Here is a 25,632-nt window from a genome sequence, read left to right as displayed (position 1 = left end):
TTATATCTCAAGATTGGACACACCTGTCTATGAAGTTCAAGGCTTAACGAGCTCATCAACCAATTTGGTGTTATAAGTAATCAGCATTGAGCAGTGACAGGCGTTCAAATCAGCACAATGACAAGGGGACCCACATTTGTGCACAGCCAGTTTTTCACATTTGATTTAATTTCATACAACTAAATACTGCGTCACTAAAAATCTTTGTTTGGAAAACACCGCAGCACTCCGATGTTCGTAGGAAATGAAAGACATACCACTGATATCTTTATTATTGAAAGGAGAGTCAATTATTATGTAGGCTGAGAGGGGGGTCCCAAACTTTTTCATATGACTCTATATATAAGGGGCATATTTTTGAACGGGTGTATAAGTCGGGGTCTGATTTTATGATCGACTAGGCTCACCCACCTTTTAAGGCGACCGACTTTTATCGTCAATTTGTGTGCGCTCCATGTGTACATCAGGTATGTAAGTGTAGGGAATGAGAACATCAAAGTGCCCATTCATAACATCTCCCTAAGTTTTTTTATCCCCTCGAGTGCCTGTCCAAACTTGGAGTGTAGGACTCCATAATAATATACTTGAAACTCATAGGGGAACAACTCTCCCGCTGCCATTAGCTCAGAAATGGTACCATAAGTTTGAGACTTTGACATTTCAGTGAGATACTGAAGCTCATTTGTATAAGAGATTCCTGACGGCATCATTGTAAATGGCTGAAACCTTGACCAATTACTTAAAACATGTCGTACAATGTCAGCCCGAATCTGTAACGCTAATGACGGAGTTTCATGCACTAAATAAGCTATAGATGAGAATCAGCGAGCACCATCTCTCCTGATATTTACTATGCGGTGAGGCATTTGTACTCCATCAACATTAATTATTTCCAGAGACATAATTTTGTCTATTTTTCCAGCGCATCGCACACAAAAGCAAGGGAACTCTGGGAGCACCAGAACTCTGTTCACATCGTGTCGCTTTGTACCGCAAGCAGCAAGTAGTAAGTCTGTGATAAGCGGAATACCGCTACGCTTTGCACTCATGGGACGGAAGGACAATCCCGACAGCTTTTATATAGTGAGATTTTTCAGGTCTCAAGACCCGACTTATATGCGAGTATATACAGTATATAAAATGTTCTTTATTTGCTAGAATAACTACTAAGTACAAAAAGCACTAAAGAACCCCCACGAACAAACCCCACACAACGATATTTAAAGTCCTGGAAAAAACTCCTTGCTGTAAGTGATGGAAGTGATTCTGGAAATGGAAACTATGGTTAAATGATGGAAAGACTTTCAGAATACTCCTATTCAATAAACTGCTTCCTGGAACATGGATAGTGAAATACTGTCCCACCAGCACAGTCCACAAGAACAGTTTTCAGAGGTGCACCTCTTCTCCAAGAGCATCGAAGGACTGGATTAGGATGAAAAAGAACCCACCGCCGTCCTTAAATCCGGCGGCCGAGCTTGCACCATCCTTCTCCACTACGAATGTCCAGTAACTGAAAGGTTTAGCAGCCGCTGTTAAATTGTAAAAATGGCACAGTCGAAAAGCCCCACCACATCCTTCTCTTCTCTTCTCTTTTATTGGTACCGTGCAAACAAACCACAAACTACAAATCCCACAAGCCCCTCCACATCAGTGCAAATCTGTTTAAAGACACTGACCCCAATTTACAAATAGTGCACCCAGTGTTGTCATTCACATTTACCAATCACTCAACAGGACATAGAAATAAAGCCCCCTATGTGGCCCCGCTACAAGGTTAATGGAGTGGAATCACGTGTGGCATTTACGGGATCTTCCAATTGCTGGCCTAGTCTCAGAGCCACCACCCTGCCTCTGCCTTCCTGTCCTATAAAAGCCAACCATCCGTGGAAGGAGACATCTCTCTTGAACCAGAGCTGTGCCACGCCAGACCCCCGCTACTGAGCCGTGTTACTCATTCTGAGGAGACCATTGCCTATTGTTTCCATTGCTGTGCACCATCATGTGCTTGTATTAAACGGGGAAGTCAGTCAGTCAGTCATTGTCCAACTCGCTATATCCGAACACAGGGTCACGGGGGTCTGCTGGAGCCAATCCCAGCCAGCACAGGGCACAAGCCCACCACAGGGCACACACACCCACACACCAAGCACACACTAGGGAAAATTTAGGATCACCAATGCACCTAACCTGTGGGAGGAAACCCACGTAGACACAGTGAGAACGTGCAAACTCCACGCAGGGAGGACCCGGCAAGCGAACCCTGGCCTCCTTACTACCATGCCACCCTAAATGGGGCAGAAACCCTCAAATTTTTATGGATGTCTCCGTGTCTTCCCTCGACCTCAACGTAACAGATGAGTTAGTCCACTACAGGAAATTTCTTTTAGTGGGTACAACACGGTTCAGTTGGCCTGCTGATGGGTTCAGCCCCTCACTATCGACTTTGTCTCCTGATTATTGAGCTCTCTTTCCATATCCTTCTCCTCTCCACTTAGTCTCGGAAATAAGTCTGCAAGGTTGGCTGCTCTCTCTCGGCTGTCTGGCTCTGCTCCGACTATTGTGCCGAATAAATAAGCAAAAACGCAATTTATTCTGTGCCGTGAAGGTTCAACACCTCTCACTGATCTGTGACAACCATTATCATATTTACTGTCAGCATTACACACATAAGTGTGCGGGTGATGCTCTGTGAGTATTTCATACTGATAAAGCCATCAATAATTCTTACGTGGGACCTGTTTGCTTAGCCAAGACCCTCGCCGGCAGCAGACAGAGTGCCAGATCGGAAAACAGCCTGACTGGATAGGGGTCGTATTGAGTGACTGCCTCCATCATTCATGTCCTCCACTTCCCCACCCCAAAAAGGAAATATTAATCCGCACCACCTTGAGTTATGCCTGCTGACAACTCGTATGAAACATTTACTGCCTTATCATCCCGACTTATTTATTTATTTTTTTTGTCCATGATTAAACTCTAGAAATAAAGAATAAAAAAGTACTTAGCCGTTTTGAAGACAATCTCAGGAGAACTTGGGGTGTTTGTACTTCCCGGTCTAGCAGGACCCTCTCGGATTACAACTTGGGAAGGTTCACATCACTCCACCCTGGTCCCAGTTGGTGCTGACCCAGACCACCACTGAAGGACTCACCAGCCAGACGAGGGGTCTACAGGTTCATTCCTGGAGGTTCCAGGGTGGCTGCAGGTTATGTTCCAACCCAAATGAGACGTCACTTATTGCTATTGAAGTCACTTATTGCCCAAGTCTCATTTAAGTCGTCTTGCTTGTTAGCCCTTCTGAATTCAGCAGGCCAGTTTGCCGGCAGTTGTCATACATGTGCACATGGGAGGCAGCTAAAGGGCTCGAGGGAAGGTTATCTACTCCAGACCAGGGGGTGACGAAGTGCACCAATCCTTTACTGTTATGGGAAATTCCGCCACGGTTCGATGATGTCACTTCCTGATATGGGCCTGATGACATCACTTCTGGCCCAGAAGACACCCCTTCTGGTCATGAACCTAATGACGTTACTTCCAGTCCACAGGAGGCCACTGCCGGCCATGAGCCCAATGACATCACTTCCAGGCCAGAGGAGGCCACTTCTGATCACGAGCCCGATGATGTCACTGCCGGTCCAGAGGAGGCCACTTCTAGTCATGAGCCCAATGACCTCACTTCCAGTCAACAGGAGGCCACTGCCGGCCATGAGCCCAATGACATCACTTCCAGGAAGGACGAGGCCACTTCTGATCACGAGCCCGATGATGTTACTTCCGGTCCAGTGGGTGCCACTTCTGGTCATGAGCCTGATGACGTCACTTCTGATACACAGGAGGTGAGTGCCGGCCATGAATCCGATGATGTCACTTCTGGTGACGAGCCTGATGATGTCATTTCCGGTCCAGAGGATGGCACTTCCGGTCCAGAGGGTGCCACTTCTGGTCATAAGCCTGATGACATCCTTTCCAGTCTAGAGGATGGCACTTCCGGTAATGAGGCTGATGATTTCACTTCATGTCACGAGCCCGATGATGTCACTGCCGGTCCAGAGGTGGTCACTTCTGGTCATGAGCCCAATGACCTCACTTCCAGTCTACAGGAGGCCACTGCCGGCCATGAACCCAATGACCTCACTTCCGGGCCAGAGGAGGCCACTTCTGATCACGAGCCCGATGATGTTACTTCCGGTTCAGTGGGTGCCACTTCTGGTCATTAGCCTGATGACATCATTTCTGATCCACAGGAGGTGACTGCCAGCCATGAATCCGATGATGTCACTTCCGGTGACGAGCCTGATGACGTCATTTACGGTCCAGAAGATGGCACTTCCGGTCCAGAGGATGCCAATTCTGGTCACAATCCTGATGGCATCACTTCCAGTCTAGAGGATGGCACTTCCGGTCATGAGGCCGATGATTTAACGTCTGGTCACAAGCCCGATGATGTCACTGCCGGTCCAGAGGAGGCCACTTCCGGTCACGAGCCCAATGACCTTACTTCCAGTCCAGAGGAGGCCACTTCCGGTCATGAGCCTGATGATGGCACTTCCGGTCCAGAGGAGGCCACTGCCGGCCACAAGCCCGATGACGTCATTTCCAGTCCAGAGGATGGCACTTTTGGTTGTGAGCCCGATGACGTCACTTCCGGTTCCAGCTATAATTACCTCACTTCCTCTGCTGCACTTTAAAAACCCTCCATCTCAACCTCACCAGTCAGTTCTGTTTTGGACTCCAATTTGTACACAATTGTACACAAAATCAATCATTTGGCAGCCAGGATCAACTATACGGGAGGCTGCCCCAAACCTTTATTTGGCTCTTTGTCTCATGTTTTAGATAGATAGATAGATAGATAGATAGATAGATAGATAGATAGATAGATAGATAGATAGATAGATAGATAGATAGATAGATAGATAGATAGATAGATAGATAGATAGATACTTATTAATCCATCCATCCATTATCCAACCCGCTATATCCTAACTACAGGGTCACGGGGGTCTGCTGGAGCCAATCCCAGCCAACACAGGGCACAAGGCAGGAAACAATCCTGGGCAGGGTGCCAACCCACCGCAGGACACACACAAACACACCCACACACCAAGCACACACTAGGGCCAATTTAGAATCGCCAATCCACCTAACCTGCATGTCTTTGGACCGTGGGAGGAAACCGGAGCGCCCGGAGGAAACCCACGCAGACACGGGGAGAACATGCAAACTCCACGCAGGGAGGACCCGGGAATCGAAACCCAGGTCCCCAGATCTCCCAACTGCGAGGCAGCAGCGCTACCCACTGCGCCACCGTGCCGCCCTACTTTATTAATCCCAATGGGAAATTCACATTCTTCAGCAGCAGCATACTGATACAATAAATAATATTAAATTAAAGAATGATAATAAAGCAGGTGAAAAACAGACAATAACTTTGTATAATGTTAAATGTTAACGTTTACCCCCCTGGGTGGAATTAAAGAGTCGCATAATTTGGGGGAGAAACGATCTCCTCAATCTGTCAGTGGAACAGGACGGTGACAGCAGTCTGTCGCTGAAGCTGCTCTTCTGTCTGGAGATGATCCTATTCAGTGGATGCAGTGGATTCTCCATGATTGATAGGAGCCTGCTGAGCGCCCTTCGCTCTGCCACAGATGTTAAACTGTCCAGCTCCGTGCCAACAATAGAGCTTGCCTTCCTCACCAGTTTCTCCAGGCGTGAGGCGTCTTTCCTCTTAATGCTGCCTCCCCAGCACACCACTGCGTAGAAGAGGGCGCTCGCCACAACTGTCTGATAGAACATCTGCATGTTGAAGGACGCCAGCCTTCTAAGGTAGTATAACCGGCTCTGTCCTTTCTTGCACAGAGCATCAGTATTGGCAGTCCAGTCTAATTTATCATCCAGCTGCACTCCCAGATATTTATAGGTCTGCACCATCTGCACACAGTCACCTCTGATGATCACGGGGTCCATGAGGGGTCTGGGCCTCCTAAAATCCACCACCAGCTCTTTGGTTTTGCTGGTGTTCAGGTGTAGGTGGTTTGAGTCGCACCATTTAACAAAGTCCTTGATTAGGTTCCTATACTCCTCCTCCAGCCCATTCCTGATGTAGCCCACAATAGCAGTGTCATCAGTGAACTTTTGCACATGGCAGGACTCCGAGTTGTATTGAAAGTCTGATGTATATAGGCTGAACAGGACCGGAGAAAGTACAGTCCCCTGTGGCGCTCCTGTGTTGCTGACCACAATGTCAGACCTGCAGTTCCCAAGATGCACATACTGAGGTCTGTCTTTAAGATAGTCCACGATCCATGCCACTAAGTATGAATCTACTCCCATCTCTGTCAGCTTGTCCCTAAGGAGCAGAGGTTGGATTGTGTTGAAGGCGCTAGAGAAGTCTAGAAACATAATTCTTACAGCACCACTGCCTCTGTCCAAGTGAGAGAGGGATCGGTGTAGCATATAGATGATGGCATCCTCTGCTCCCACCTTCTCCTGATATGCAAACTGCAGAGGGTCAAGGGCGTGTTGAACCTGTGGCCTAAGGTGGTGAAGCAGCAGCCTCTCCATGGTCTTCATCACATGTGATGTCAGAGCAACAGGCCGAAAGTCATTCAGCTCACTCGGACGTGATATCTTTGGGACTGGGGTGATACAAGATGTTTTCCAAAGCCTCGGGACTCTCCCCTGTTCCAGGCTCAGGTTGAAGATGCGCTGTAGAGAGCCCCCCAGCTCCGATGCACAGACCTTCAGCAGTCGTGGCGATACTCCATCTGGACCCGCTGCTTTGCTGGCACGAAGTCTCCTCAGCTCTCTGCTCACTTGCGCTGTTGTAATTATGGGTGGGGATGTCTCTCCTATGCTGGTATCAGCAGAAGGATGTGTGGAGGGTGCAGTACTCCGAGGTGAGAGTGAGAGTGGGTTAGGGTGGTCAAACCTGTTAAAGAAGATGTTCATTTGGTTTGCTCTCTTCACGTCTCTCTCGATGGTGGTACCCCGCTTCGAGCTGCAGCCAGTGATGATCTTCATCCCATCCCACACTTCCTTCATGCTGTTATTCTGCAACTTCTGCTCCAGCTTTCTCCTGTACTGCTCCTTCGCCGCCCTGAGCTGGACTCGGAGTTCCTTTTGCATGCGCTTGAGCTCATGCTGATCACCATCTTTAAAAGCCCTTTTCTTCTGGTTCAAAAGGCCCTTGATGTCACTTGACACAGTATATACCCAAACTGTCGGTATAATAGCCCACCTACGGTATTTACCATCACAACTGTGCTGCCCTGAACAATGACCTAGGCATATCTGTTACGCTACACTACTGTCTAAATCTTGCAGGCCGCTGTCATAGAGGCCTGTTCTCAAAAGACCGCTACACCTCTCTGCTGTCATAACCCAGCTGACCAGAACACCAGCCTACTCCCATCTGGACAAAGCCTGCACCACAGTCAGGATCGTGATGTTTGACTCTTCCAGTGTTTTTAACATCATTCTGCCTCATTGGCTGGGAAGAAGCTCAAGGTTTTACATTTTGGTACCCCCACAATCTCCTGGATTATGGACTTTCTGACCAATAGATAACAGTTTGTGAGGCTGAGGGTCTTTGTGTCAGAAATGGGATTATGTAATAATGGAGCACCACAAGGAACCATCCTCTCTCCCTTACCTGTTGACCCCCTCTACACAACACATTTCCAGCTCAATTCCAGCTCTTGCCATCTACAGACATTTTCAGAGGACTCATCTATCATAGTCTTCCTTACTAATGGAAGTGAGTCGGAGTACAGGAAGGTTGTGGAGGACTTTGTCTTGTGGTGGAGGTGCAACAACCTGAAACTCAACATCATCAAGACAAAAGAGCTGCTGGTGGTGGACTTCCGATGTGCCAAGAAGACCCTGAGACCAGTCACCATTCAGGGGGAGTGATGTGGAAGTGGTGCAGAGCTACAAGTACCTGGGGGTCCACATGAACAATAAACTGGACTGGTCTGACAACACAAGAAGGTCCAGAGCAGACTGGACTTCCTAAGGAGACTCAGGTCTTTTGATGTGTGCTGCAAGCTACTGGAAATGTTCTACCAGTCCATAGTAGCCAGTGTGGTGTTCTGCACTGTGGTCTCCTGGGGAAGCAAACTGAGCACAAAAGAAGCACAAAGCCTGAAGAAACTCATCAGGAAAGCCCGCTCTGTCACAAGGTGAACCCACCCTGGACACACTGGAAGCTGTTGTGGAAATGAGGATAGTGGTAAATTAGATGCCATCATGAAAAATCCCCTCAATGAGGCGCTTTCTTGGAGCACTTTTAGCCACAGGCTCATTCCACCAGTGCTAAGATGTACCTCTAGGAGGGTCTTTTCTGCCCACTGTTATTGGGCAATTCAATACTTCGTCCTTGAAATACCATTTTGAAACATACATATTTATTTATTTTTATTCACTAATTGATTGATTGATTGATTGATTGGCTGTATTATCTGTCCTGTGACTCTATATTCTTGTTTTTTATGTTTCTCCTGCCATATGCATTTGAATTTCCCCGTGGGATTAATAAAGGTTAACTAATCTAATCTAATTAGCCTACGCACATACAGTCATATGAAAAAGTTTGGGAGCCCTACTCAGCCTGCATAATAATTGACTCTCCTTTCAACAATAAAGATAACAGTGGTATGTCTTTCATTTCCTAGGAACATCTGAGTACTGCGGTGTTTTCCAAACAAAGATTTTTAGTGACGCAGAATTTAGTTGTATGAAATTAAATCAAATGTGAAAAACTGGCTGTGCACAAATGTGGGTCCCCTTGTCATTGTGCTGATTTGAATGCCTGTCACTGCTCAATGCTGATTACTTGGAACACCAAATTGGTTGGATTAGCGCATTAAGCCTTGAACTTCATAGACAGGTGTGTCCAATCATGAGATATAAAGGTATTTAAGGTGGTCAATTACAAGTTGTGCCCTCCTTTGACTCTCCTCTGAAGAGTGACAGCATGGGATCCTCAAAGCAACTCTCCAAAGATCTGAAAACAAAGATAGTTGAGTCTTCTGGTTTAGTGGAAGGCTACACAAAGCTATCTCAGAGGTTTAAACTGTCAGTTTCAACTGTAAGGAATGGAATCAGGAAATGGAAGGCCACAGGCACAGTTGCTGTTAAGCCCAGCAGGTCTGGCAGGCCAAGAAAAATCCAGGAGCGGCATATGAGCAGGATTATGAGAATGGTGACAGACAACCCACAGATCACCTCCAAAGACCTGCAAGAACATCTTGCTGCAGATGGTGTATCTGGACATCGTTCTACAATTCAGAGCAATTTGTACAAAGAACATCTGTATGGCAGGGTGATGAGAAAGAAGCCCTTTCTGCACTCACTCCACAAACAGAGTCGCTTGTTGTATGCCAATGCTCATTTAGACAAGTCAGATTTATTTTGGAACAGGGACGGATGAGACATAAATTGAGTTATTTGGTCAGAACAAAAAGAGCTTTGCATGGCGGAAGAAGAACACTGCATTCCAAGACAAACACCTGCTACCTACTGTCAAATTTGGTGGAGGTCCCATCATGCTGTGGGGCTGTGTGACTAGTTCAGGGACTGGGGCCTTTGTTAAAGTCAAGGGTCGGATGAATTCAACCCAATATCAACAAATTCTTCAGGATAATGTTCAAGCATCAGTCACAAAGTTGAAGTTACGCAGGGGTTGGACATTCCAACAAGACAATGACCCAAAACACAGTTAGAAATCTACAAAGGCATTCATGCAGAAGGAGAAGTACAATGTTCTGAAATGGCCGTCACAGCCCCCTATCATCGAAAATCTATGGGATGATTTGAAGCAGGCTGTCCATCAAATTGAACTGAACTGGAGGGATTTTGTATGAAGAATGGTCAGAAATACCTCCATCCAGAATCAAACACTCATCAGAGGCTATAGGAGGACAGCGTCGAGAGGCTGTTAGATTTACAAAAGGAGGCTCAACTAAGTATTGATGTCATATCTCTGTTGGGGTGTCCACATTTATGCACCTGTCTAATTTTGTTATGATGCATGTTGCATATTTTCTGTTAATCCAATAAACTTAATGTCACTGCTGAAATTCTACTGTTACCATAAGGCGTGTCAGATATTAAAAGGAAGTTGCTACTTTGAAAGATCAGCCAATGAGAAACAAAAATCCAAAGAATTAAGAGGGGGTCCCAAACTTTTTCATATGCTTACGCTGTTATATTACTTACACTATGCTGCTCTTGGAGGTTTCAAGAAGGAAACGGAAAGGATTTCAGTTGTACTGTGGGGGCAATACAAAACAATAAATGCGGTGTTAAATGGTAACGAAGATGAAATGTTTGGACACCCAGATGGTTGCCCATTTTAGTTCTGTCTAAAAAAGAAAACTGAAAATGTAGGCTTGTAGCCTCCTCTCTTTTAAACGTGTTTCCCGAATGAGCAGGTGTTCACTTCTTGTGGAGCTCCGACCTCTGGACTGGCCCGACTCACAGTGAGACGCCTCCTTCCAGGGATGCCCAGCTTTATAGGACTTGGCCCAGAAGGGGTGGAGTCAGTTGCCTCTCACTGGGTGTCTCCTTTGGAAACTGTGGAGGTATAAACACAGGTGACAGGGTTTCATGACAGCGCCACCTATCATTTCGTGGTGATGTTACTTTCTTCACCTTAGCCTGTAAGGCGACCCTCTGACGCATATGCGTGACAATGCTTAGTGTGTGCGGAGAAGTCCAAGCAGCCAACGAGAGCTTTTTGTCCTTCTGCTCCACAGGAGGTTTCTTTTCTTCCTGAGTTCGCCTTTCAGACATCTGCATTACGGTGTGACAGCTGCACTGCCCCGGTCAGGCTCTCCCCACATGGCACTGTCCCTTGAGCAGGCCACACTTCACCTGAGTGACTTTGGGGTGCTTGACTTGAGACCCCATGGGAAAAAGGAACTATGGGGTGAATGATTGGAAGACGGTGAGCGTCATTTGACGTGTTCTTGTGCATTGCTGCCAACACTAAAAACTGTTCTGAAGCACATCACTCAAAGGGGCCATTTTGGCATCAGGTACAACGGAGAGAAGAAAAATGAATGAAAACTGCGAGATTGTAAGTGATGCAACTTGTTCTGTGGTATCAGACTGATTTTATGACATTTTATGTTTCTCCAATGAGCGGGTCTTGACTTCTTCTTCCTTCTTCTAGGTTGGCATGACTCAAAGTGAGACCCCTGATTCATTTATAGGACTTGGCCCAGAAGGTGTCGAGTCAGTGGCCCTCACTGGGCGTCTTCTCAGAGCTGTGACAATGTTAGCAACAGCAGCCCCTCTCATTTCAGGATGGCATTTCATACCTTGTTCCTCTGACACACATTTGCATTTATTTATTTGGCCGAGTCTTTCATCCAAGGGGGGCTTACAACATTTGAGATACAACTGGTTACATTTCTCTTCCAGGCGGGTGAAGTGACTTGCTCAGGGTCCCACAAGTGTCAGCGGCAAGATTGGAACCCACAGCCAGAGGTGTTTGAAGTCCAAAGCCTTAACCGCTGCGCCACACTGCCTGCCTACACATGGGTGAGATGGCAAAGTGGGCACAGAGAAGTCCAAGCAGCCCTTTTGTTCAACAGGAGGTTCCTTTACTACCTCAGCTCACCGTTGGACATCTGTATTACGGTGTGAGAAGTGCATGGCCCCAGTCAAATGCCCCCACCTGCCACTGTACCCTGAGTGGGTCACGCCACATCTGAGGGAGTTTGGATGCCTGGCAGGAAAGAGGAGCTACAGAAGATGGTGAACCTCATGTGGCTGTGCTCCTGTGCCCCCACTCAATGGTGCAGTTTTGCAGTTAGGCCTGTACAGCGGACAGAAGAAAACGATGAAAGCTGTGAGACAGTAAGTGATGCGGCTTGTTCTGCAGTATCTATCTGGTGTTATCACATTGTGACTTATCATCATATTATCATCGTATAATAAAATTTTACTTTAATAGATCAAACTTTTGGAAGGGTAGGGTTATAGTATGCGGGGGAGATTAGGGTCCCAAGGGTTCAGGTTCCCCACCCCTTAATTGCTTACATCAGCCTTCTACGCTGCATGCTCCTTATTAGTAATGGAAAGCAAACGACAAAGGAAGCAGCAGTTCCCCATCTAACTTATTTCCAATTCTACCTTTGTGTCTTCGTCACAACGTCTCTGATTTAGTCAAAGGACATGGAAGAGAAAAAAAATAAATGAAGGAGTGAGAATTACTCGTCCACCTCAGGCTGCAAACCATTTGGATCCAATCACTGGATCGGAAAACACAACAATATTCTCATAAGAATGATCTGATGTGGCCGACTGAAAACACTAACAAGACCATCGGAAAACGGCATCAGAAGTTCCAGGTGCTTGGTAGTACCCCGTCCCGTTTAATCAACAGTGAAATCTGAGCCCACACGGACACTTCTGGAAACAAAAGAAAGGACCAATGGTGCGTTCTTTAGGCTTCTTGAATGGCTGCTTATCAATCGAACGTGGCGTCCTCACTCTGACCAGTGTCCACAATGACTGTCATTTTCCGGTCACATCTCGTCTTGTGTAGTTCCTCAGATGGAAAAGGCAGGGCAGGAGTTACGGTGGCCAGAAGTTGCTTCACTGTTCTTTCCGAAAGTCGTCTTCCAGTCTGAGAAGAACAAGAGGGGGGTTAGCTAGGAATATTATCGTTTGCCGAATCTTCCATTTTAGAGCCAGCCAGCTGCTCCCGAGCCTTGTGTGTGTTTGACACAAGCTATAAAACAAAATCAGATCGGTTACCTTCTTATTACGTAATTGGTTTGCAGTTTAAAACCTGCGGCCACCACGTCCCTCCAAGACCGACTTTGCAGACCCCTGGCCTTACGGTTTGATGAAGGACAACATTACGGGTTCACAAACGATTCAGCTCACTCTCCACGATAAATCTTTTTTTTGCAGATTTGCATTGTGGTGAACTGACGGTGAGAATCTGCAACATCTGTCTCTGCGTGGCTGACTGGTGGGGTTCTCCTATTAGTTCAGATGTTTGCGGGTTTGCAATGGACCACTGACAGTCTACTACAACACAAATCTCTGAAATAAGACGCTCCATGGTGTGAGTCCACGGCAGGTCACTTGGCGACGAGGATGGGATTTGCACTCTGGATGGGTGGAGTGTGGTGGCAGTGAAAGAGATCAGCTGACATCACCAGGAAGCTATTTGCTCGCCATGTTCAGAATGGGTATCTCTACAGCAAAAGTAAGGAGTTCTTCTATTATCTCATCCTGCAAGAAGATGGACCACCAGCAGTTCACCACAGTGCAAATCTTCAAAATGAGATGCTTTGTGGTGTGAGTCCACAAAATTTCACTGGCCAATTGGAAGAGTCCTGACGTTGTCTCTGCTCCCGTCTTTTGTCCCTCCTCCATCGGTATCCCCAACTCAAGGAACCAACGATGGAGCAAGCGTTTGTCATTTGTAGGACAGGAGCAAGGCCACTTGAATCTGTGACTTTTACGTTAACACCATTGAAAGGGATGCCTGTGGAACCCCAAACTTTTTTGATGTATTGTAAAATAAGCACAAAGACAAAGATGAAGGTTTGAGTTTGGGGATGCACCCCGTATACCTGAAAAGGTTGGTTAGAAGAAGAGGTCTTTACAGACATGAGCTCCAAACAGAACTGAAGTTGGTTACTACATGGCTGCTATAAAATATGTGACAGGTAGGAAATGGTGTCAGGGGTTTGTGTAGCCTTGGAACTGGCAGTGATGTTGTAACGGTCGACCCCTTACTTAGCCGGCAGCTACACTTCCAAGACCTGTGGCCTGGATAAATTACTGAGGCTAATCTATAAATGCCAAGTCGTACCTCTAACAAATGACATTTTCCCCACAATCGACGGCTTAAACATAAGCACAAAAAAGGAGATACTGTATGTCAAATAAGTGAATATATTAAATGGAACACAACAAAACACTACTGCACATTCCCCACGTAGAAAAAATATATATGTACAGTACTGTGCAAACGTTTTAGGCAGGTGTGAAAAAATGCTGTAAACAAAGAATGCTTTCAGAAATATACAGTGCATCCGGAAAGTATTCACAGCGCATCACTGTTTCCACATTTTGTTATGTTACAGCCTTATTCCAAAATGGATTAAATTCATTTTTTTCCTCAGAATTCTACACACAACACCCCATAATGACAACGTGAAAAAAGTTTACTTGAGGTTTTTGCAAATTTATTAAAAATAAAAAAACTGAGAAATCCCATGTCCATAAGTATTCACAGCCTTTGCTCAATACTTTGTCGGTGCACCTCTGGCAGCAAGGCAGCAATTCCAGCCTCAAGTCTTTTTGAATATGATGCCACAAGCTTGGCACACCTATCCTTGGCCAGTTTCGCCCATTCCTCTTTGCAGCACCTCTCAAGCTCCATCAGGTTGGATGAGAAGTGTCGGTGCACAGCCATTTTAAGATCTCTCCAGAGATGTTCAATCGGATTCAAGTCTGGGCTCTGGCTGGGCCACTCAAGGACATTCACAGAGTTGTCCTGAAGCCACTCCTTTGATATCTTGGCTGTGTGCTTAGGGTCGTTGTCCTGCTGAAAGATGAACTGTCGCCCCAGTCTGAGGTCAAGAGCGCTCTGGAGCAGGTTTTCATCCAGGATGTCTCTGTACATTGCTGCAGTCATCTTTCCCTTTATCCTGACTAGTCTCCCAGTCCCTGCCACTGAAAAACATCCCCACAGCATGATGCTGCCACCACCATGCTTCACTGTGGGGATGGTGCCAGGTTTCCTCCAAACGTGGCGTCTGGCATTCACACCAAAGAGTTCAATCTTTGTCTCACCAGACCAGAGACTTTTCTTTCTCATGATCTGAGAGTCCTTCAGGTGCCTTTTGGCAAACTCCAGGTGGGCTGCCATGTGCCTTTTACTAAGGAGTGGCTTCCGTCTGGCCACTCTACCATACAGGCCTGATTGGTGGATTGCTGCAGAGATGGTTGTCCTTCTGGAAGGTTCTCCTCTCTCCACAGAGGACCTTTGGAGCTCTGACAGTGTGACCATCGGGTTCTTGGTCACCTCCCTGACTAAGGCCCTTCTCCCCCGATCGCTCAGTTTAGATGGCCGGCCAGCTCTAGGAAGAGTCCTGTTGGTTTCGAACTTCTTCCACTTACGGATGATGGAGGCCACTGTGCTCATTGGGACCTTCAGAGTAGCAGAAATTTTTCTGTAACCTTCCCCAGATTTGTGCCTGGAGACAATCCTGTCTTGGAGGTCTACAGACAATTCCTTTGACTTCATGCTTGGTTTGTGCTCTGACATGAACTGTTAACTGTGGACCTTATATAGACAGGTGTGTGCCTTTCCAAATCATGTCCAGTCAACTGAATTTACCACAGGTGGACTCCAATGAAGCTGCAGAAACATCTCAAGGATGATCAGGGGAAACAGGATGCACCTGAGCTCAATTTGGAGCTTCATGGCAAAGGCTGTGAATACTTATGTACATGTGCTTTCTCAATTTGTTTATTTTTAATAAATCTGCAAAAACCTCAAGTAAACTTTTTTCACGTTGTCATTATGGGGTGTTGTGTGTAGAATTCTGAGGAAAAAAATGAATTTAATCCATTTTGGAATAAGGCTGTAACATAACAAAATGTGGGAAAAGTAATGCGCTGTGAATACTTTCTGGATGCACTGTAAACAGGGGAAATGAAGACTATAATGTAATGTGGAACACCAGCCAGAGCAGACCACAGACAGACTCAGGACACCCAAGTCCAAAAACACACACGTTTATTGTTCTTCTTTTGCTTTACAGCACCACACAATGCACAAATCACCAACAGTGCTCAGTCCTTTCTTCTGTTCTCTCTTTTCCTCTCTTCTCCTGCCACCTCCACTCCTCTCCCTCAAGTTCTGTCCTCTGCCGCTCTTCGAATGGAATGAGACGGCCTCTTTTATACCGCCCCCAGAAGTGCTCCAGGTGGGGTCCAGGTGCGGTAGTGTGAAGATCCCACTTTAGCTGATAGAAACGTTAGTGTACGCTGATAAAGGCGTCCTCCCATCAGCCCCAGCACACTCCTGCGGAATAGTGGGAATCGCAGTCCCCACGTCGCAGAACTGGTTTTCGAGTTGCCCCCCTTCCATTATAACCGCTCTCCCCAATATGCCACAAATATTAAGTTGGACCAGCGGAAAACATACCTACAGAACTTAATGAAAAATTGGTTCAGCTCTGATTGGCGAACGAACAAAGAGACAAACAAATTTTGATGTTCTTTCCGTAAATTATGGTTGCCATTGTTGTAGAAGTAAGACTTATCGATCTGTAATTCTCAGGATTGACTTTGTCTCTCTTCTTGTAGACTGGAGTTGCTTCTCATTTCTGAAGTGACTGCTCAGTGTGAGTGATTGTGGGTGTGGCTCTGAGATTGTGCCCAGTGATTGGTTGCTGACTCATCCCTAAGAATATAAGAAATCTGAGAGATGAGAAGAGACCATTCAGTCCATCAAACTCCTTTGTGTAGCTAACAGCTAAGTCGCCCCAGTATCTTGTCCAGGTGCTTCCAGAAGTATCTCCATGTACTTGTTAGATGTGTTCCAGATTTCCACAACTCTTTGAGTCATAAATGCACCCCTCTTTAATTTCTACTGGAGTCCTCAAAGGTTGGGTCCTTCGGTGAATCTGACCCTGACCCCCGAGTCTAACAAACTGAGAGCAGGTATTGGATAAACTGACCCAGGGGGAGAAATCACTCATTAGGAGCCAAACGTCCATTGGAGGTTAGCTAAAAATAATAGGAGCTATCAGACGCGTGTGTACACACCAAGGTATCTCCAAGGTGAACGACTCCAAACTCTCAGCGTGTAACCCTGCGGTCAGCACTCAGGCAGGCCCCGACTTTGGCGGGCTGCTCCATTTAAGTCTCCTTTTCTTTTTTTTCCTTCCTTCATCATTGAAGTTCTTTGCCTTTTAAGTGTTGTGTGTAGACCTTTAATATTCTGTACAAGGAGTGCTCTTTGTTATGAAGACATATAAATATAATAGAGCAGCAGTAAGTCCACTTGAGGGCCTTCATTTAGAGCTGACGTAGGCTTTGTTGAACCTTGAGATAACCAGCGGATTAGGTGGGAGCCAAGGACAGCTGGAGTGCTTTCAGCCTCAGAGGTACAGGATTATATGCAAGCAACAATGGCTGATGCAAAATTCGACTCTGCTAAACACTGACGAGGGAAAAACTCACATCATTTGCAATAAAATTACTTACGTTTTGTTCGTGATAAAGCTGAGCTGAGTCCTTATAAATTGAGCTTAAGCTCTGCACTCGCTAAAATCCCCCTTGTTGTCACCAGTGCAACTGTTCATTGTCACTTAGCAGCAGGAAATCATATCTCTAATATCATTTTACGTGCTTCATATTTCAAATCCAAGAGAAGGCTACGGGGGAAAAGAGGAAAAAAAGTGCAGGATGGATAAAGATGCGATCAGGCAACATCCACGGCCTTGATTGAAGGGATCATCAGCTTACTGAAGTTTCATTTAGATACAGCTGCTTTAGGTAATACAGCACGATAAATCTTCTGACGCAATGTCCTTGAAACGGAGGATGGAATGCATGGCTGCACATCGCTCGATCATTATTAAAGCGGCTTTCATTTTTAAAAGTGGAATCGCAGATTACAGGCTCCTCGGCTCTTTCAATGTGGACAGGTTACAAAGCTATCTATCTGGGGGCTGCTTACAGGAAATTAGAATTTATCTACCTGCGGACCACTCGGAGGCATGGGCAGCAAAAATGGAGGAGACACCAGGCCAATGTCCATCTGTCCATCTGTTCTGTAGTATGGTGCCTTTCCTATCTATCTATCTATCTATCTATCTATCTATCTATCTATCTATCTATCTATCTATCTATCTATCTATCTATCTATCTATCTATCTATCTATCTATCTATCTATCTATCTATCTATCTATCTATCTATCTATCTATCTATCTATCTATCTATCTATCTATGATATAGTGCCTTTCATATCTATCTATCTATCTATCTATCTATCTATCTATCTATCTATCTATCTATCTATCTATCTATCTATCTATCTATCTATCTATCTATTATATAGTGCCTTTCATATCTATCTATCTATCTATCTATCTATCTATCTATCTATCTATCTATCTATCTATCTATCTATCTATCTATCTATCTTTGGCTAGCTGGTCAGTTATAATTGTATAATCTCTCTCTCTATTATTGTCGCCACAATAGTATATTGATTTTTCATAGTTTTTCTTCACATTTATTATTGTAGATACTTTTAAGTGAATATTTCCTTTCTTTTCTTTCTCTTTTCTCATAGCCCACACACCATCATACCTCGTTATAGCACACATCATACATCTAATATTACTAATCTTATATCTGTGTAAACAAGTGCCAGAATATATAATGGAATATCTGGATTTATGACTGTCTTGGATATGTATGTTCAATAAATAATTACAATATAATGAATATCCTGTGGTGATTGCAAATTGCATGAGGAACTGCAACTAAGGAATCTTTAGCACCTCCATAACATTAATTTAATTGAAATTGTATTTTATTTATGGGCAAGTGCATTACAATGGAAGAGTTATAATGCAACAATCAAAGACATTGGTAGAAACATGAGATGAGAAATCAATCCAGAATGGCGTCCGATCCAGGAGAGCTCAGGCAGAGTTTGACTTGGCTAATCTTGACTAACACTTGAGGCCCAAGGCACAGAGCTAACGGGTGAGGAGAAGCCCCTCATATCGATTGAAACAACAGGAGTTCAGCAGAAGTGTCGGCAGGAGCCCAGCAGACTTATTTTAGAATAACGTTAATGAATTCTTGCCAGATTCTAAAGAAGTTTCCACATTAGGAAGAGTCGATTTTTCTTTTTTTTCTGGTTTTAGGTAATGTTAAATTCTTGCATTGAGTTTTGAAAGGTTCAATAAAATTCTTTCAGTTGAGAAAAATTAGTTGCTGGGCTAACAATGAAGTGCAGGAAATCACATAAAGTTATGGTGAGGTAGTCCAATGCTAGAAATCTGTCCAATAAATGATGAGGATGAAGATGATGATAATGATGAAGATGAAGATGATGTGCTTTATTAATCCCTGAGGGGACACTGTCTTTTCACATGACCTTTGGGGGATGTTGATAATTTTGCCCCTAAAGTTTTTAATTTAGGACATTCCCCAAACATACTCCCCAGGGAGGCTGGAGCCACATGGTGTTATTTCATTCTTACGGTCAGATCCCTGGTTGATTTCAGAATTGTTTCATCTGGAGAGCTGTGTCTGGTGCACACTTGTATGATAATTTCCGCCACATTTTGACCAGACTAATGACAACATATAAGATCACAAATATAATTGCATCCCTTGCCGGAGATACTGATAGAGAGCACTGTTGATGATGGTCTAGCGGTAGGATCACTGTGGTATTTCCTGGTAAAGTCTGTAGATACCACCAAGGATTCTTCTCAATCTTAGCTGACACTGTTTCAAGTGTGGATATTGATGAAGGATTTGAGATGTTAGGCGGATTCATTGTTATACAAATAGAAAAATTCCATCAAATTTACAAAGAGAGTCGATCAAAATAATGGGAAGAACTCTGAACGTCGAGATGCTTAATGGCTCCCATAAACAAAATGCTATGTAATTAATGGAGAGCTGCGGTGCAAGATAACCATGGAATGGAGCAGCAGATGATGGCGTCTCAGACTTAGTGGAGCACTCCACCCAAGTTTTGATCCATTGCTTATCTATTTGTGTTGTTTGTAACAATAGCTGAGAGAAATGTCTAATCTCATGTTTTCATGGCGAATGAAGATCACAAAGCTTATGATACAAGAGGCTAAAATGGAGCTCGTCTTGACCGGGATAGCAGAAGAAGAGAAGCAAGACTTTTCCATGGTGAGGATTCCAGAAAGAGAAGATTTGGACACTGGAAGGGGTGAGGGAGACAGCCAAATACCTGGGTGTATGTGTGTGTGGGGTGGGGGGGTGTTGGGTAGCCCTCGGAGTTTAGGTAGCCATTGAGGCCAAAGCTAATCCATTGTCACCCATGTGCTCATGGGAAGCAGTCAAGGGGCTCAACTGAAGGTTGAACTCTGGGCCAGAGGTTGATGAAGTGCACTGATGTCTTTTCTCCCAACTCCCAAGATCACCAGAAGGGAACACCAACTAAACCTCAATCAGGTTTTGTCGTGGTGAAAAATTGTCACCAAAAGGCTTCTACCTGAAATGAATGCTATTAGGAGACTCAGAGGATAGGCAAACAGAGTCTATAATTTTATTGCAATAAAATAACAATAAAAATAACACGGACTCAACCCAATACGGCCAAATTTAGCTGAGCCCTGAGCAGTTCAGCACTCAGAACTTATATAGCAATTTCTTATCACTCCGACCTCGCTCAAATTAGCACATGCGCTATTTTTCTCTGACTCCCCTCTGCACCTGTCCGGCCGATACCTCGAGTTCTCATGGGAACCATCATTATCTCCTGATTTTCCCTACAGCTGGCCTCTGCTATGTTTCTGTCTGTTGTCTAACTTTAGTTTCTGTTTTGCTTCTTTCTATTGGCCTTGGCTGGGCAGAAGTTCCTTCTTCCATATTTGGGCTTTGCCTTATCACTTGCCTGTTATAACATGTTTGTTATAATATTAAGTTTAATGTCACTGTCTCTGTGCACACTGTTATGGACTCATTCATACAGGCAGATCAAGTATGGTACACAGGGGCTCAGCATTTAGAATTTAGAAGCGTCGGTGCACAGCCATTTTAAGATCTCTCCAGAGATGTTCAATCGGATTCAAGCCTGGGCTCTGGCTGGGCCACTCAAGGACATTCACAGAGTTGTCCTGAAGCCACTCCTTTGATATCTTGACTGTGTGCTTAGGGTCGTTGTCCTGCTGAAAGATGAACCGTCGCCCCAGTCTGAGGTCAAGAGCGCTCTGGAGCAGGTTTTCATCCAGGATGTCTCTGTACATTGCTGCAGTCATCTTTCCCTTTATCCTGACTAGTCTCCCAGTCCCTGCCGCTGAAAAACATCTCCACAGCATGATGCTGCCACCACCATGCTTCACTGTAGGGATGGTATTGGCCTGGTGATGAGCGGTGCCAGGTTTCCTCCAAACGTGACGCCTGGCATTCACACCGAAGAGTTCAATCTTTGTCTCATCAGACCAGAGAATTTTCTTTCTCATGGTCTGAGAGTCCTTCAGGTGCCTTTTGGCAAACTCCAGGTGGGCTGCCATGTACCTTTTACTAAGGAGTGGCTTCCGTCTGGCCACTCTACCATACAGGCCTGATTGGTGGATTGCTGCAGAGATGGTTGTCCTTCTGGAAGGTTCTCCTCTCTCCACAGAGGACCTCTGGAGCTCTGACAGAGTGACCATCAGGTTCTTGGTCACCTCCCTGACTAAAGCCCTTCTCCCCCCGATCGCTCAGTATAGATGGCCGGCCAGCTCTAGGAAGAGTCCTGGTGGTTTCGAACTTCTTCCACTTACGGATGATGGAGGCCACTGTGCTCATTGGGACCTTCAAAGCAGCAGAAATTTTTCTGTAACCTTCCCCAGATTTGTGTCTCGAGACAATCCTGTCTCGGAGGTTTACAGACAATTCCTTTGACTTCATGCTTGGTTTGTGCTCTGACATGAACTGTCAACTGTGGGACCTTATATAGACAGGTGTGTGCCTTTCCACATCATGTCCAACCAACTGAATTTACCACAGGTGGACTCCAATGAAGCTGCAGAAACATCTCAAGGATGATCAGGGGAAACAGGATGCACCTGAGCTCAAGTTCGAGCTTCATGGCAAAGGCTGTGAATACTTATGTACATGTGCTTTCTCAATTTTTTTATTTTTAAAAAATTTGCAAAAACCTCAAGTAAACTTTTTTCACGTTGTCATTATGGGGTGTTGTGTGTAGAATTCTGAGGAAAAAAATGAATTTAATCCATTTTGGAATAAGGCTGTAACACAACAAAATGTGGAAAAAGTGATGCGCTGGGAATACTTTCCTGATGCACTGTATCTATCTATCTATTATATAGTGCCTATCTATCTATCTATCTATCTATCTATCTATCTATCTATCTATCTATCTATCTATCTATCTATCTATCTATCTATCTATCTATCTATCTATCTATCTATCTATCTATCTATCTATCTATCTATCTATCTATCTATCTATCATTATTATATTTTCCACTCCTTTGGGAATTCCGCAGTGCACAGTGACTTCCTAAAAGTATGTGTCAAGGCTTTATATCTGCACTCGCTAGCCTCCTTCAGAACTCGCAGATAAATATTAATGTGTTAACACACACCTACCATCAATTTTCCTTAATCCCCTAACCCTCTTTGCCTTTCCAAAGTGTTCAAGGGCTGTCTGTCCTCCTGTTTAAATAACCCGAATGGCAGTGTTTGGTTTCCAGAACTTCAGGTGGCTCTTCCCGTTATAAAGTGCTGTCCTCATCAGACTCCACAGTAAAGGCGGCTTGATGTCCCTCAGAGGACGAGTTCCTTTAGGCTGGAGATGTTCGCATTCTCAGCAGTGCTCTCTACTTAAATGAGACAATCCTCTTGTTGTGAAATAATCAGCCTTAACACACAGAAAAAGGTTTGGGGGCAGCCATCTGTATACTTGATCCCTGGGTGCAAAAGGGCAAATATAAGCAGAGTTGTGAACAGTTTCAAGTCCAAAACAGAACCGAGTACATGTGGAGCTAGTCTGGCTTTTATAGGAGGTCGGTGGAAGTGACGTCATCTGGGGGCCGGGGCCAGAAGCGACGTTCTTGGGGCCAGACCTGGAAGTGCCATTCTTGGGCCCAGAACTGGAACTGATGTTCTTGGTGCCGGAAACAGAAGTGACGTCATCTGGGGGGTCGGAACTGGAAGTGACGTTCTTGGGGCTGGAACCAGAAGTGACGTCATCTGGGGGGCCGGTACTGGAAGTGATGTTCTTGGGGCCGAAACCAGAAGTGACATGTTGGTGATGGAACCAGAAGTGACGTCATTTGGGGGGCCGATACTGGAAGTGACGTTCTTGGGGCCGGAACCAGAAGTGATGTTAGCTGGGGGGCCGGTACTGGAAGTGATGTTCTTGGGGCCGGAACCAGAAGTGACATGTTGATGACGGAACCAGAAGTGACGTCATCTGGGGGGCCGGTACTGGAAGTGATGTTCTTGGGGCCGGAACCAGAAGTGACATGTTGGTGATGGAACCAGAAGTGACGTCATTTGGGGGGCCGGTACTGGAAGTGACCTTCTTGGGGCTGGAACCAGAAGTGACGTCATCTGGGGGGCCGGTACTGGAAGTGATGTTCTTGGGGCCGGAACCAGAAGTGACATGTTGGTGACGGAACCAGAAGTGACGTCATCTGGGGGCCGGTACTGGAAGTGATGTCTTCAGGGCCGGACTAAGGCAGAATTTCCTGTCTTTGACCTGCAGAAATATCAGAGGAAAGATTAGTGCACCCTGCCACCCTGTAGCCTGGCGTGGAATTACCTTTGATTGGTCCCTCTAGCTGCCTCCCACGCTCACGTATGTGACATTGTTTATTTCTATCTACTAGTGAGTCCCAATGAAGAATATTATTGCACTTTATTTTTTCCTAATGAGGACAATGTTAGCAAGTATGGAGGTTACAAATTTCAAAAATAGAAAATTTAAAAAAACAATTCTCAAACCAAGAACCATTTCAAGTGCACCTCTGATGAGCACCTTTTGTATTTTTCGGCTCGTCCTGCGCTGTGGTCACTGACTGCATTGCACTTTACTTCATGGTCACCTTGTCATAAACTCCGCGGCTCTTCTATATCAGGCCGAATGTAAACACAGGACATTGACGTTGTCATCACCAGTGGAGGAAAGTGTGATTAATGGTGTGCCACACTGGTACCAAACTGGTCATTATCTCCATAGTGCAAAATTGCCCATTCATATTCAACACCTGCAGAAGTCTGGACTCAGCCATCTTTAATGCATAAACTGAACGAGGACTCGTCACACAAGGTGACTTTGGTCTAGGAGCACATAGTCCAGAAAGCACACTCACTGACAGCAAAATAGTTGTTAGACGTGAAGTTTTATATTCCTCCTGGGCCATTTGTTGGGAATTTCACTATGATATTTTTCCTTAAAACAGACTACAACATTAAGGGGCTGGAATGTATGGGACCACCTTGGGAATAAAGTGCATTGACAACCATGTAGGTGTTGTTTGTCCACTTGGATTGAAAGGTTTACACTCCTGTATGGTTTGGTGAGGAGCTGGATCTCAGAAGACCTCCCTCACGATAAGGTCCCGCTTGAGAGATTGGGAGGTGGGAATGACAGGCGCAGTGTGCAGATGTGTGCAACAGGAGGATTATAGATTATGGTGTCGGGGACCTTATCAGAATTAGAAGATGTTAAAAGTGGTGTCCCTCGGGGGTCATTGCTGAGGGGGTCACAGCTACATGAAGGATCTGCTTTTTACCGATAACGTGGTCCTGTTGGCTTCATGGGATGGTGACCTCAGGTGTGCACTGGGACAGTTTATGGAAAAGTCTACCTGAAAAATGTGAAATGCCCTTCCATGTTTGACAGGAGGTGCTACCTCAAGTGGACAAGTTCAAATAACTTGGGGTCTTGGTCACAAGTGAGGTGAAAAGGGACAAGATTGACGGGCAGGCCAGAGCAGTGTCGGCAGTTAAGTGGCCGTTGTGCTGGTCAGCTGTGGTGAAGATGGAGCTAAGCTGAAAGGCAATGCACTTGACTTATCGGCTGGTCTACGCATCTACCTTCATCTGTGATCACGAGCTTTGGGCACTGATGGAAAGAACTACATGATGGATACAAGAGCTGGAAATGAGCTTCCTTGGCAAGGTGTCTGGGCTCAACCTTAGAGACAGAGTGAGGAGCGCACATAGTCAGGAGGAGCTCAAAGTAGAACAGCTGCATTGAAAAGAGCCATCAGAGGAGATTTGGGCTTCTGATTAGGACGCCTTCTGGACACCTCCTTGTGGAAGAGCTTCGGGCATCACCAACCGGGAGGAGACCTCGGGGCCGACCCAGGACACCCTGGATAGGTTACATCACCTAGCTGGCTTGGGAGCCACGGTATCTCCCCAGAGGAGTTAGAGGAGGAGGTGCTGGGGAAATGGGATGTCTTAGACTGCTGCCCCCATGAAAATGAATGGATGGCTACATGATCTGGATAGGAATATAAATAACAAGCTAGATAAAATATTCAGATGACACCAAACCAGGTGGAAGGGCAGTTCTGCTTTGCTCAGATGGTGTCTTTCTGCAGTCCACCCAGTTGGCACCTGGATTAAGGAACTGTGGGGCGTTCAGGCCCCAGTATTCCTCCTAATATTTTATAATGGTTCCAATGAGACTTCCTGGATATGTTACAAAGAGACTTCAGCAGGATCTCCAGGTCGTTATTAGAAGCTTTTCAAAGGTTGAACAGAAACATTTAGGAAACCCTGAGAAATAGAATTTTGGGGATGTCAGGCGCAGGTCGTTTGGTATCTTCTAAGGATATTAGTCAGAAATACCTGCTGTCTAAAGCAGGGCCTTGGAGATTTGGGGTGCCAG

The sequence above is a fragment of the Erpetoichthys calabaricus genome, chromosome 16 (assembly GCF_900747795.2).
Source record: "Erpetoichthys calabaricus chromosome 16, fErpCal1.3, whole genome shotgun sequence".
Taxonomy (NCBI): domain Eukaryota; kingdom Metazoa; phylum Chordata; class Cladistia; order Polypteriformes; family Polypteridae; genus Erpetoichthys; species Erpetoichthys calabaricus.
Note: the sequence above shows the minus strand (reverse complement) of the source record.